At 34.9% G+C, this 14895-nt stretch overlaps 1 protein-coding gene across 4 annotated transcripts in view; it reads right to left on the bottom strand.

Moving 5' to 3' along the window:
* Magu (SPARC related modular calcium binding-like protein magu) overlaps nt 1-14895 on the bottom strand; it is a 249434-nt gene that overhangs the window by 198939 nt on the left and 35600 nt on the right. The gene's annotated exons all lie outside the window — the stretch shown is intronic.

Below are 14895 nucleotides of genomic sequence, written 5' to 3'. Positions count from 1 at the left end.
GCTTTGACAACATGTGTCAAGGTCGGAAGAGGAAAGGTCACTTTTCTTAAGGTTTATCAGAAAATCTTTATAGTAACGTAGTAGAATTGATATTTCTCCCGTAAACTAAAAAAAGACACAATTAGATGTAAGAATTCATATCAGTTTTGGATGTTATTTAATAGTATTCGGATGTTATATACAGTATTATCTCGATTTTACACAACTTAGAAGCCAATGTAAGTCTCTATTGATTAAGTGCTAGAAGATATATGCGTTTAAAACTGAAAATCGTATATCTAATAAGAAGTCTGTAGTTTTATCAACTCCATGAGATCTCATAATTCTTCACATTTATCATAATAATTCATATATGTCGACGATAGCAGTACCATCGCAAATTGTTTTACCGATTATTTCAAATCAATCTACTCAAGCGACATAATTCATTGTATTAATCTTGCTCGCATACATGATATTTTGAATATTAATTATTGGTGAAGTCTAATTGCATGAATGTCTTACATTCGAATTTTGCTTCGGGCTCCGATTGTGTTTTGTCAATATTTGTCCAACTTTTACAACTTTTTTATATCAAGAATGCTTTAGTTAATACAATATATTGTTACATCCCTATATTTCTATGCTGCGATATTATATCGCTCGTTGCAGTAATAAGATCATCACCAGAATGTGCGAATCTTTTGAAAATACAACGGCGGACATTAGAGATTCGGAGATCAACTGTCAAGCAATATAGTGCACCTTTGACAGCTCCGCGAATATTTGTTGTGTATTACGTTTTTTGTGTTCTTTATTAAAGTTATTTTTTTAGAAATGTGTTCTTTTATTTAACGCGGCTCGCGGATGTCGGTTGCGTGGCGCGCACCTTTGATATATACAGGGTGTCCAGTAACTTGTAAAAAATCTCTCGTGTATAGATAAAGCGGATCAAACTGAGCAAAAAAGTTCTTTACCATTTTGCGATTTTCGCAATAATTATTGAGAAATTAATTAAAAAATATCGACCAATTTTTTTATAAGAATAAGACAATGTATTTCTCTACTACGATCCAATTTTGAGTGAATTAAAATTATTGTCTCTGTTTAACAGAAGAATCTTTCTCGAATTAGTTCTCCTCCGCAAAATTATAAATGGAATCATTATTTGCCCAAAATTACCGTATCATATAAGGGTCCAAGTCGCTGCATAGACATATGATTTTTCATAAAGAAACCTAACCTAACCACATCAGACATCTTATGGAAAGCATAAACCGGTGAACACAATATGCTTGGTGGCGACTTGTACAATCATACTGACTTTTTTAATATGGAATTGAATCTATTTGAAAATATTACTCGTTATTTAAATAAGTAATGAGTTTTGTTCCTAACTGGCACAAAATTGTTATTTTGCTTTAGATAGCACGTATATCTATTCTATAATAGTGTTCTATTCTTTAAGTTACTATTATATTATTTAAATTTTATTTTATTTCTATTATCTACTGATGTCTCCTTTCTTAAATTTAATTTTGTATACTAAAAAGGTTATTTAATCCCATTTCAATAAATAAATAACTATTCTGATTATAAGAAATATAATTTTTACATAAACAACTTTTATAAATATAATCAAAAAGTTATACTGGGCAATAAAATTATTGCGACAAAACTTTTTGTCAAAATTTCACGTAACTTCAAATAATCACCATAACTCAACGAAAAATTGTCGTATTTAAATGTTTTTTTATTTTGAAGCTTAAAGTCTCTATTTTCAAAAGCATTTGTCAGATTTTGATTCTCTTTTCCTTCCTCCTTCCCTCTCACCATCTCTTCAAAAACGAGGACGTATTTCATCTTTAAAAAATTGTATAGTTTGACGTATTCCACGGGGCGAAATAAATTTTTTTCATAAATGTCATGCTAATCATTGTAAAGGAGAGTGGGTAAAATGTGTTAATTTTTGCTCAGAAAGTACAACGTAAGTTATATATATTTTCTTATAGTTTTTGAGTTGCTGAATATGAAAATACCCGTTTTATTATTATTCTAAGCCCGTGGGAAAGTGATAAAAATTCGTCTTAAAGGGGAATAAGTCATTTTTAACAGTTATTCAATTAGTGTCAATTTTTAATTCGTACACTTGATGGACATAACGTGTGAAGTTTGCAAAGTTAAAGGGTATAACTCTGAATTTTGAAAACTCGCGCTTAGCTAATTTTAATAGTATTCAAGAATTATTACTGCAAAGAAAAAGAGAGGAGCAGGAAGAAGAAGCAGAAGGAGAGTAAAAAAAAGGAGCAATTCCCAGGGCGTCGATAAATCTTCGATTTAAAATCATTCGACCCACAAATTTCATGAAATAATTACGCGTGATGAAATAAAAAAATGTACGTCGATGTTATTAAAACATAAATTTATAAAAAATCAATATTTTCTTCCGTATGGATATTTATCAGAAGATTGATGTTAGCATGCTTTCCTATTCATACTCTTCTATCTTTGCGGAATAAAATATAGAATTACGCGCGTTTTCCGCTCCACGCGTAAAAAATGTAAATATTATTAAGTAAGATGCAAATTTTTGTAAAATTTAGTTTAAATTTTAATTTTAAATATAATAATAAAGCTATAATTTTAATTTTATTTTTTATAATAACTGAATGTAAATCGTAGTTTAGTTAGAAAATGTATATATAACTAATAAGAAAAAATACTGTGTAAATACAAATATAAAAATAAAAAATTTATATTTTTCAATAAAAATATTGCTTCGATGCCCTCTTGGCTTTTTATATTTTATAGTTTTATTACTTTAGCTTTAATATATTTTTTATTTAGTAAAATATTAAACTTTTTCTTAAAAATTTTCTTAATACAAAGATTATTTTCTTCTTCTGAAGAGAACTTTCTCTGAAGAAAAAAATATGATAAATCTTTACTTTAACAGACATCTCGCCAATGACCTTGACCTTGACAAATGTTGTAGAGGGTACACTCTTAAGTAACGCATGCTTTGAATTTTGCAACGGTCTTGTTTGGTTCCTGAGATATGCGACTTTGAATTATTATAATTTTCGGTAAATATTCACATAAGGTCAGCCCTTTCAGAAGTCAATGATCTTGACATATATTGTCAAGGTTACTGTCCTGAGTAATGTTCAAAAAGTTTTAGCCGTCGCTCGTTGTTTGTTAGAAAGTCATAAACAAAAAATATTTTATTTCGAAATGCCATAATTATTATATTTGTTGCTTTATCTTGATATATATTTTCAATATTTTCATAATCACACACACACACACGAGGGGGGGATGCAAGTGGGGGCCTTTGGCCTCCCCCTCCCGTACCCACCCCCGTCCACCTCGCTTCACATGTACGTTGTAAGACAAAGCAATGGTTACATGGGTTGCAACTTTCCACGCGAAGCGAGGTGGACGGGGCGGGTGCCGGGGGGGGGCCAAAGGCCCCCCTTGCACCCCCCGTGCGTGTGTGTGTGTGTGATGGCAGAAGAAATCAAAACAGAAAGCAAAAGACAACACATATTTCCCTATGCTTCGGATGCGTATACATGCGAACACATATATACCCATACATATTTGAAATATATGAAATATTGAAACCTCTGTGATATCGTGCAATGATAGTTAACAAATGTGTTTACTCTAAAGTTATTATTATACGTTGTAAAATGTTACTTTACTTTCAAGAAGAACAAAAAATTACATCACATTTTTCAAACTTTTTTGTCAATAACTTTTTACTGCACAACGGCTAAAACCTTTTGGATGTTACTCAGAACAATGACCTTGACAACATATGTCAAGGTTAAAGTCATCGGGCCTGGGTCCCCTACTCAGCATATTTACTATAAAATCAAAGTTGCATATCTCAGTAACCAAACGAGACTGCCTCAAAATTCGAAGCATGTGTTACTTAGGAGTGTACCTTCTACATATGTCAAGGTCAAGGTCATCGGCGAGATGTCCGATAAAGTAAAGATTTACCAAAAATATTTTGACAAAGGTCAACAAAAAAATTTTCTTGTTACGACGCGTTTTTTGTATTAGCGAGAGATATTGTGTACACACAAATACTTGTTACCGCAAGCATATTGACGCTGGCGAAAGCATTTTTTTAAAGATATAGCTTATCATCGGCGCATCGTTCATCGCTCATCATCTATAAAGGTGCGCCAAAGTGTTCACTAGCCCGAACATGCGACCCCCGCGAGTGAGCCTCCGAAGCGAAAATAAGCTTATTCCTCTATATTTCTATGATTAACATTAAAAATTCAACGCGCATGCGTACTTTTAATAAGTTTCTTATTATTTGTAAGGATGTCGCAGGTACTTATTTCATTTTTGAGTTTGTACGTAAATGGTAAATCGTTCATTTCGCAAAATGAATGTACATCATGGGAAACATCTTTGGATATTTTCGGATCGTTTGCAGGCTTACGAAATGTGGGAAAACGATTTTTGTGGAAACTTTTCTTCGACATTTGTTGAGCATATCCGAGATCTCGATTCGAAAGAATTTTATTTTTTACGCCGTGACAAGATGCGTATCAACGCTTACAACACTTCACAAGTGAAAGAGAAGAGAAAAACGCGCGAAGAAGCGGATTCGCCAATGGTAATAATACTTTGATAAACGCAAAAAAATATAATCGAATTTCACGAAGGGTTGCCGGTCCGGAAGATTATTCTGACGATTCACTTTCCCCGAAGTTAGTAATAATCGACGATCTTATGAAAGAATTGTCTTCGTGCAACGCTATCGATCTAGATTTGTTTACCAAAGGAAGCCATCATAAGAATCTCAGTGTTATTCTTATCGCAAAATTTCTTTCATCACGGGCGAAGACAACGTGATATATCTCTCAACGCAAATTACATAATACTTTTCAAAAATCGCGATCGAGCTCAAATTCACCATCTAGCATATCAAGTATATCCCAAAGATCCAAAGTTTATGGAAGAAACATACGACGCAACCTCAAGATTTCACGGATATTTATTGCTCGATTTGAAACAATCGACTCTAGATGAATATTGATTTCGGACGTACATCTTTCCCAACGATACTCTGTATTACGCCTACATACCTCGTAGACAGATCAATAAAGGAGGGGGCATATAAAAGGGATGTATTTACACTCGCGTCTTACCAGTCACACGACAGTGTAATGGTAAAAGAAAAAGAGGATAAAAATCCGTCATCAACGTCGCGGAATTCGTCGGAAAGAACAATAAAAGTTGCTAGGCGTTCCATTGGTAAGAGAAACGTGTATCTTTTGAAAACATTGTGCTATCTAAAAAAAATCGAAGAGCGTCATTCTTACACACTGCCGATAATAGACTAATAAAGTGTATACAAGAGTGCGTTTATAATACGCTCAAAAGAACGTACCGTTCGGAAATAACGAAAAAAGCCGATTAACCAAGCATAAAACTATCCTACTACGCGTCGCGACAAAACGAGGTAATTGGAGAGATAAAAGAAAACTGTTGGTATAACGGGGTGGATTCTTACCCTATCTTATTGCTCCTTTACTCGAGGCTATATTATCCCAAAAATGAAAAAATTATACAACCTTTTATATTTGTTTTTCTTTAAACAAAAAAGTAAAATATTAACGCTTACGCTTGATTGATGGAAAGAGCTAAAAAAATGGTTTTAATTTCTACAGAAAATCTCGAGAGAATGCAACAAATGCAACATCAACAGCAACCGGAAATATTGTCCTTTATATCGCCAGATAATTCGACAAAAAAGACGGAAAATTCGGAAAATGCTAACGATAATGATAATAATTCCATACAGACACCTGGAACCTCTTTATCGCGATGCTGAGATGTGGCGCATTCTTAATTTCGCGACTCCTCACGACGAGGGCGAAAAATCGAAAATGTATGAGGAAGTACTTTAACGTTACCTTGACTTTGTTCGTGCAGCGAGGAAACGCTTACGCAATGATGTACCCGGTAATGCGATGGAGAGCAGAACGAAGACATAAAAGACTTGGATAATAACGATAATGGACTTACGGAAACGCAAACTTTAATTACGAACGACGATAACATTAGCGGCAGTAATGAGTAGTTTTGAGAAAAATGCGCTTAATCGGTGGAAATGATGAAAGAACTAGTCGACACCGTGCCGAAATCTTATCGTGACAAAGCGTGTGTTCTATTGAAATGCTTAGTAGATATCCTGTCGTCTAAGATTAGTTGGGATAGGCGTGTAGTTATAACTATAGATGGTACAGTCATAATGGATTTGAATATCGCAGATCTCATAAACACGTGATTGAAATGCTTAGTAGATATCCTGTCGTCTAAGATTAGTTGGGATAGGCGTGTAGTTATAATTATAGATGGTACAGTCGTAATGGATTCGAATATCGCAGATCTCATAAACACGTGATACGCAAAAGAAAAACAATAAAAGCAACTGGAAGAATTCATTTTGCTCGATTACTGCGCAATATAAACACACCTTCCAATTTCATAAGAAATCGTGATTTATTACATGCTCAACTTATTGAAAACCCATTACCTCGTGAAAGCTCCGCTCCGAAGAAAACTCTGCGCTCAAAGTCATACGCTAGTAAATTAAACAAAACTAATGGAAACGCTTGTTTGTATCCACTGACGAAAACGATGGAGATAAAATATTAACACACAATAACAAAGATTCTCCGACGAAGAGAAAAAAAGGTTTACCAGATTGATGGACACTCCAATGATGGAGTTCGAAAAATTATATTACAACTCCGCCCATTACGCTAGGTATTCTGAGGTGGACAATTTATTGCGAGCCGTTAAACCGAATTTTACGCGTAACGAGGTTCTCGACTGGTTTAAATCGCAAGACGCGTACGCGCTGCATCGACAGGTACAACAAGAATTTCCGTTTACATTATAACGTGACAAACATTGATGACTTATGGCAAGCTGATTTAATTGTTCATCATAATCTCAAGAGCTATAATATAAAAAACGGTTATTTCTCTTTACTTATAGTAATGTGCTTAGTAACTTGTATGAATAAAACCTTTACGTGACAAAACAGGTAACTGTGTAATAGAAGCCTTTAAACGTATATTCTCCAGAAACAATGGTTGTCTACCCGTATATCTGTAGAGCGACAAAGGTAAAGAATTTATTGCGCGTCCTGTACAAATTTCTTAAAAGAAACAGACATTCGTTTTCACGTAACTCGCAATCCCGATATTAGAACAACTATAGTGAAACGTTTTAATAGAATATTCAAAGAGTGCATGTGGTGTTATTTTATGCATAAAAATCACGGCGCTACAAATGTTTTGCAGGATATCGTTCGCGCTTACAATCATACACGGCATTCTACTATAAAAATGTAACCAGCGGACATTACGCGAGAAAATGCCCATATCGCGCATGAAAATATAACTCGTCGATGGAAAGAGGAGAACGAAAAACTAAATACCGTGTCGGCGATCTCGTACGAGTCAATAGAACAAAAGTCACCTTCGAAAAAGAATACGAGACGAAGTGGAGCGAAAAGATATTTCAAATTCATCGTGTTCTTGAGTGACAAAAATCGCAAGTGTACGAACTAAGTGATTTCGCTGGAGAAATCATATATGGTATTTTTTACGAGCAAGAATTAGCTGAGTTGAGAAAAACTTGTAGGAAGAAGAGTTTATCGTCGATCGCGTGATAAAGAGCAGAGGATATGGTGATAATAAAAAGCTACTAGTTAGCTGGCGTGGTTATTTCAACAAGTTTGATAGTAGATAGGATCCTTGCTTCAAGTTTAACTATTTTTCGAGATAAGGGAGAAACAATTTCTCGTGGTTCTTCCAAGCAATAACAGTATGCGTTACTTCCCGGACACTACAACCTCGTCATTTATTATAGAATTACATCAAACAATACATTTACAGGTGAATGAAAAGTCGCGCTCAGCGAGATTCAATTCTCCAATACCTTTTTCATATACAACATGTTGAAAATATATTCACATTCGTCGATATTGACACTAAAGAGAAAAAAGACGTGTTAATTTCGAGAGAAGCTAGAATACTAAATAACATTTATAAAAATATGAATGAACTTCTCACCATGATTAATTCGGATGCGAAAAAGCCCGTTCACATTTTTCTTTGGAGTAGCAAGACTTACTGGCGGTAGTACCTTGTTTCACCAACGACGGTAATGAAAATGAATGCAAACTGATTCATCAAATAAACTTTCCCAATAAACTTCTAAAAATACTCGATAAGATGCCCTTTATAATACCCCTAAGGGGGAAGGTACATTCTTTTCTACGCTCACGTCTAACAATAAACCTAATTCTAAAGAAAATTCTACATTAATTTTTGTTAAACTCGGTTTTTATGAAAAGGAAGGGCACTACTCGAGTTTCTATAGTTACAAACGTTATAATTTGGCGCATGGTATTCTTAATGAACTATTCGTTTATTGTGACATTTGCTAACCTCATATAACAGGCGATGTGCAGTCTGCTCTTCTCCGAATAGTGCTGGTCGAAGGGCACGATCGCAATTACGAGTACGGGACGAATAAGTGAAACATTTCTTTTCTCTGCATTATATCCTATTATGGCAGACAAATTTCCGTAAGATTGAAATTGATATAAAAGATCAGCTTGGAAAAAAATACCATTCGAATCCGAAACGTTGACAGCGACATTACACTTTAGACACAGTATATACAGTAGCGCAACTCTGGCAATTTCAGCGTACCTAAAATTGAACTGCACATGCGCGGACTTGGTAGGTAACCAATCGTGGCAGAATAATCTTCTGTCTTAGTTCCTCTTTATTTACGCTCTCTCTTAATCTTATGGATATGTGCATATATATAAAAAATATTGTCTGCTGATTAAGATAAATCACTTTATGTTAAAATCTAAAATATTCGTTATTTTTGAAAATATAACATTTCTCTACAAAAAAAATATCTGCTGTAAACATATAAATAACGTATAATAAATTTTTTTTTTAAATTGTATATTGTATATATTTTCTGTATAAAAGAGAGAGAGAATCAAAATTTTTTAAAATAGAATATATATATATATATATATTTAAAATATAATATATTATGAAATTTTGTTGTTAAAATTATAACTATAAAAAAAATTAGTTATTTATCATATGTGTTTATCTTTAAATAATGTTATCAAGAGTTATTCTTTATATATATATATATATATATATATATATATATATATATATATATATATATATACATATATATGTGTGTGTGCGTTTAGTATTGTGTATTTCCTCCTCTTTGCTCAATTACCGCTTGTAGACGCTCTCACATATTTATATACCTCTCGGTTTTATCATTACGTTTACGGTAATGACGCTCGTATACGTAATTGGCGTCGCCGAAATGAACGATACGATCGGTGTTGTGTTATTACAAATACACATATACACACAGCAGAGAAGGTTTGAAGTCGTTAAATATTGCGGAAGTCACGAACTGCGGGGTCCTTATCTCTGCTGTGACACACACACACGCACGCACGCACGCACGCACGCACGCACGCACGCACGCACGCACGCACGCACGCACGCACGCACGCACGCACGCACGCACGCACGCACGCACGCACGCACGCACGCACGCACGCACGCACGCACGCACGCACGCACGCACACACACACACGCACACACGTGATGTGCAAAATCCGACCGGCAACCTCCACGTGGTGCACATTGGGTAATGCTAATGCCGGTGGAAAATATCAATTTCCAATAAAATTTAAGGTTGACTTTAAAGTCATGTAACTCGGCCAAAAAAAAACGTCGAAATATTTTTAAAAAAGCATTTTGTAGGTAAAGTGTTATATTTTATGGAAATTGATTTGAATTTTTCGAGAAAAATTTTTTTATAAAATTGCAGAATGTCAAAAATAAGTAATTTTATGAAAAAACAGTGTTTTTTTTTTCTTAGGGTACACAGAAAAGATTAAAAAATTTTCTAAAACTATCGATAGCATGTTAAAGCTGAAACTTCAAGCTTCAAAATACTTTTTTTCTAATTTTCGTACGATGATTTTTCGCCGAGTATCGTCAATTTTTCTGAAAAACGCAAGTTTAGCTTCAAAGTCATGTAACTCGGCCAAAAAAAATCGCAAGAAAATTTAAAAAAAATATTTTGTAGGTAAAACATTGTATTTTATGGAAATTGACTTGAGATTGTCGAGAGAATTTTTCTTATCTAGCTACAGAGCGTCAAAAATACGTAATTTTAAGAAAAAAAACTGTGCGCGCTTTTTTAAGGGATAGCACTGAGAAGATAAAATTTTTAAAAAAAATTATCGATTGCATGTTAAAGTTGAAACTTCAAGCTTCAAAATGCTTTTTTTTAAATTTGTGTATGATGATTTTTCACCGAGTTACAATAGTTTGAAAATAGCCTATTTTTTGACGTATGAAAAGTGTTCCCTATTTTCTTTTGAGTAGTGTGTATATATATATATATATATATATATAAATTATAAAAAGAAAAATATTTGCTTTAAACAAATTAATAATACAGTAATAAACATTTTTATTTTCAGAAAAAAATAATTGTTATTGTATTATTTATTTGTTTAAAGCAAATATTTTTCCTTTTACAATTTTTTATTCTCATTTTTCAAAATAATAGAGAGTCAGATTCATAGATTTGTCACCCTGTATAGTGTATGTCCTGATATTATTTGGCTCACCCTGTATAATGTGTATTAGTAAATTAGAAAGAGAAAAAATGAGAAAGGTAGAGTAAGTGAGATAGAGACACTAGCCATGATTGGTTACCTACCAAGTCCGCGCATGTGCAGTTCATTTTGAGGTACGCTGACATTAAAGATGCCGACAGAGAGTTGCGCTACTGTATATACTGTGTTTTAGACGTTCCCAGTAAATATTATGAGCGTCGGCAACATCGGGAAAAAGATAAAAGTTAAATTCTCACATGTCATGACAAATTATTACGAGTATTACAATTCGTAAAATAGACGGGATGATGGAATTTCACGGAGTTTTTGTCGGGGCATCTTATCAACACAGTTATGGAATCGTTTTTTAGAAGAATTGTTATACGTATACTACTTTATCTAACAATAATAGCGGTATACATACTGTAAGGAAAGATGCTTTATGAGCCGGCGCTAATATAATCGATGATATTGAAAATAATATCATATTAAAGGTAGCGGTTGAAAATCGTTTTAAAGTATCGTGCGACAATCTCAAGAAAAAAACTAAAAAAAATAAGTAGTTTGATGAAAGGATCGGGATATAAAGCAAATGCAAAAATACATATAGCTGTGTCCTTTCGCCGGGCTTAACGCGCGTATCGTTAAATCTGCGGCAACTTTGTCACGTCGGACAAGTAAGAAAAGATTAGCGAAAGAAAGTGAGGAACGAAACATTAAAAAGCAAGACAAGAAAGAAAAATTGCACGTCGGTGAAAAGACTTAACTCGTCTGCGAAACAACGTAAAGTCGGTAATAAAATATATCGTATTTAACATATTTTCTTAAACACTACTACGGTAAACACAGTAAATGACAAAAATATCGGCAAAAGACAGCAATAAAAATTTTTGTGATAAATAATCATATCTTTTCTTCACACGCATTCAATCAAGTTTAAAAAGTGAACTTGATCTCTTTTTTCTACCACCTACACAGATTAGTATCGAGAGTTCACAATAGATCTATTACAAACCCGTCACCTCGCTCTTGGACGACTCGCCGATAGAATTCATCATCCCAGCCATAGAGAAGAATATTTAGATCTCACATATACCATACTAAGGCTCCGCGTGCGCGTGGAAACCCCCGTCGATCTTGTGACATGAACGGAAGATATCAGCATCGAGATCGATATAGACCCTGTAAATTATTTATTCTATTCCATCTTCAATCAGATCGATGTGTATTTCAATCAAAAGCTCATGTCGCTTCTGAACAATACTTACGCGGATCGCGCGTGTATCGAGACGTTAGTAAATTACTCTTCATTCACAAAAACTATATGTAATAAGCATATATTGTCAACGGGTCCTGAAAACAGGGGCGAACATTACGGTCCAGACGATATATTGTTCTCTTTGTCTAGCAGGACTCGGTTCGTGATGCGCATGTGCAATTAAGAGAAAGTATATATAAAAATATAAATCGCTTGCGCATAACACCTTGCGCTTGCGTACAACAGCCAAAGTACCGTGTCTGTCTCATTTCAGCGTTTCCCTTTGCTCTCACTTCCACTTACGGGCGGTAGCAATATATGCTTATTATATATATGACAAAAACTACCCATCTAACCTCGTGTCTATGAGACGCGGATACACTCGAGCACGTAGACAATCTGTTGGAATCAAAAGCCAATGTCGCTCTCGTGAGACGAGCTCGATACATTCGCGGAGGACGAGTGTTGGATTTTACAGGACATTTTCATTATGACGTTTTCAATCAAGACAAATTTTTAATTAACAGTGTAGAAGTGCGCTTACGACTTGCCCGCTCAAAAGATTCAGTCTCTCTCATGGAAAGTAACAGTTTATCGAAAATTTATATACTTGGAGCTTGCTTGTGAGAAGGATGAAAATAAGCGCCGGAGTTACTCGCACATACTAGAATTCTTCTCTTCCTGTCTAAATTTCTTCTCATTGTACGCCAATAGTACACAAATTCCCAGTAAACCGTTACAGCCGGTTTTTTTTCGTCTGAGGAACTTTTTTACATTGAAGTTTATCAAACTCTTTTTTCGGGAACGGGCATCCATTTTTTTAATGAGAGAAATTTTACAAACAGAGACGATTATTCTAAAGGATATACGCTATTTGCTTTTAAACTTACGCCTGATCTGTCCGCTAATTGCGCTGGACATTGGAATCTCGTGAGACATGGAAGTTTGCGATTAGAAGTACGATTCGAGAAAACTCGAGACCGTTAACTGTATTGTTTATGCCGAGTTCAATAATGTGATAGAAATCAATGCGTCGCGTCAAGTCATCGTTGATTTTTCTGGTTTCTCATCGTGTTTTGCACTCTATAACATAATACTTGGTTAAAAATTCTACCTCTACTTCCGATTAAAATATCGACGATATGTTTCCCAAAAACGTGTATTGTAACAAAAGTTTCATTCCAGACGTGAACGGGAACGTTTCGTAAAGAGCTTATACCTCGTCATCAAAATCATAAATTTTTGCAATATAGAGATAGTTATCGATATATAAAGTTTCCGCGATAACAACGATAAATTTATCCCAAAGAAAGTCGCCATTGTCGCGATTGATGCTCCGATGTTGACCATTAGATTATGATGCCACTGCATCCATTTAGAGAATTATCCGCAAAAGCAAGACGAGAAAACAATTGGCTTTCACAAAATTATCATGATATCAAGTGGTTCGAAGTGGTGAAGCTAATCCGAAATATTTTACTTTGCATCTGCGTGAAATTACAAGACGCACCCGTTATATTTACGTCAGAAGCAATGAAAAAGCAAGGTACGGAATCTACATTCCAGAGATATAAATAATTTGGAAGGTATCTCCTCGGAATCTAAAAATTTGGCAGAAAAAGAGCACGATATTGAGTTCATCACGGATTTTGGAAATTCGGAATCTTTCATTGCTCATTACGTAATGCTTATAAACTAAAATGTTAGTTAGTCGCAAAATAATAGTAGTGTTATAGTGGGGATTCTAAGCCATGGGGCGCCGAGGGGGTGCGGGGGCGGGGGTATCTGGGAGGCGCGAGGGGTCTAGTGTTAGGGAAAGGGGGTGGAGGGGAAGGGTCCTACACACGTTCGAAAGTAGATGTTTATCTTTGCGGTTTTATAGCCTTTGATTTTATAGCCGGGGGTATTTTAGAAGTCATAAAACTGTTTTTTTTTCTAATTTTATGATCATTTTATGGTCATTATATCATTAGGATTTTAAGCGCCGACGTTCGGCAGCTTTGCACCCTTGCGGAAAATCTCCCATAAAACTGGAGCGAAACATCTTCCATAATTTTTAGGGAAAGAACTGCAACTGCAAGGTGTTTATCTTTGTGGTTGATTTATAGCCGGGGGACATTTTAGAAACCATAAAACTGTTTTTTTTTTTTTTCTAATTTTTATGATTATTTTATGATCATTAGAATATTATGGAAAAAGAGATTTTAATCGCCGGCGTTCGGCAGCTTTGCACCCTCGCGGAAAATCTCCCATAAAACTGGAGCGAAACATCTTCCATAATTTTTAAGGAAAGAACTGCAACTGCAAGGTGTTTATCTTTGTGGTTGATTTATAGCCGGGGGACATTTTAGAAGCCATAAAAGTCGTGGGAAAACAATAGAAATTTTTGGCCGACGCTGCGACGAACATGTCGGAACGTTTTTATAGATGCAAAAGCGTTGACGTTCGGTAGAATGTGTTAAGACAGCATTAGGCGAAATATAAGAAGAATGAGAGCTCCGTCAAACCATAGTACGATATGAAAGGGCATAGAGGAAGCTGTGGAAAAAAAAAATTTGAGTGGTTACTGTCAGGCATTAGAATTGTTAGTGACACAATAGTGAATGGAAAATATTAATTTCGAAGCGATAATAGACGAGTCGTCAGACGAAGAGCATGCGTTGTCGGACGATAGTAATTATATTAGTGATTGCAGTAATACCGATTTTGACGACAACGTAGTAGAAAATGAACAACTCCGTGCGCAAAATCAACGTAAGATTTGCGCCATACACTTTTATTATTCAACGGATGGTGCTCTAGCTCTCTGTGCTTCGTGTATGGACACCTTTCGAGATGACATCGGATTAATATACGAAATACGGAGACATAAAGTTACATCGCCCGATGAGGTGGATATGCGATGGTGCAGTAGCTGTCAAA

This window comes from Anoplolepis gracilipes, chromosome 6 (assembly GCF_047496725.1).
Source record: "Anoplolepis gracilipes chromosome 6, ASM4749672v1, whole genome shotgun sequence".
Taxonomy (NCBI): Eukaryota; Metazoa; Arthropoda; class Insecta; order Hymenoptera; family Formicidae; genus Anoplolepis; species Anoplolepis gracilipes.
The sequence above is the reverse complement of the archived record's forward strand: the minus strand, read 5'-3'. Positions and strand labels throughout refer to the sequence as shown.